The sequence below is a fragment of the Egretta garzetta genome, unplaced genomic scaffold (assembly GCF_000687185.1).
Source record: "Egretta garzetta isolate BGI_Z169 unplaced genomic scaffold, ASM68718v1 scaffold557, whole genome shotgun sequence".
NCBI classification, from domain to species: Eukaryota; Metazoa; Chordata; class Aves; order Pelecaniformes; family Ardeidae; genus Egretta; species Egretta garzetta.
Genome location: NW_009260264.1, coordinates 715,363 through 716,128, shown reverse-complemented (window position 1 = coordinate 716,128; position 766 = coordinate 715,363).

Genomic DNA, 766 nt, shown 5'->3' with positions numbered 1-766 from the left:
GGAGTAACCTGGTTTTTACAGGTCATTTTCTAGTGATGAAGAACAGGTGCAGGAGACTTTCTATGTGGAATTGAAGTGTGCATAGTAAGTGAATGCTATTAGGTGTCTTGCTCTCGGCTACCTACTGTAGATGTCAATTTGATTAGTTCAATTAGTTCAAGGGTAGGAGCAGTAGCAGACATCCTTTCCCACCTGGGATACCACAAGGTCCTGAGTCAGTTGCTGCCAAGACCATCACCGATTCACAAAACGCTATTTGTAGGCTCTTCCCTTATTGCAAGTTACAGAAGTTGCCACGTGCACCCTCCAAGCTGGGCACAAACCCGCCTGATCATTGCTTTGCAATACTTTTATTTGTGTGCTTTCCTAGCTACACCTCACTAAGTACCTTCAAACAACAACAAAAAAGTTCTGCTCCACTTGCAGTTTTCTAGGAAAGCCCTAAGCAAAACAAAAAAAACCAACCCAAAACCAACCCTATCCCACTCAGATGATGTATTTGAAACTAAATGTGCTATCGCAGGAGAGGCGCTTCCCTTTGCATCTCCCACAGAGGTCCTGGCGGTGGGGCCTCTTGGGATCCACGTGGCGCATCTTGACGGGGCAGGTGCACCTCGTCTGCTTGCAGCTCTGGGGGAGAAGGCGGAGGTCGGCGGGCGGGGGCCGGGGCCGGCCCAGGGCAGGGCGGGCCGGGGGTCCCTTACCTGGCAGGTGATGTCCTCCACACGGTACGGGTTGTAGGACTTCTGGCAGGTCCGGCAGAACT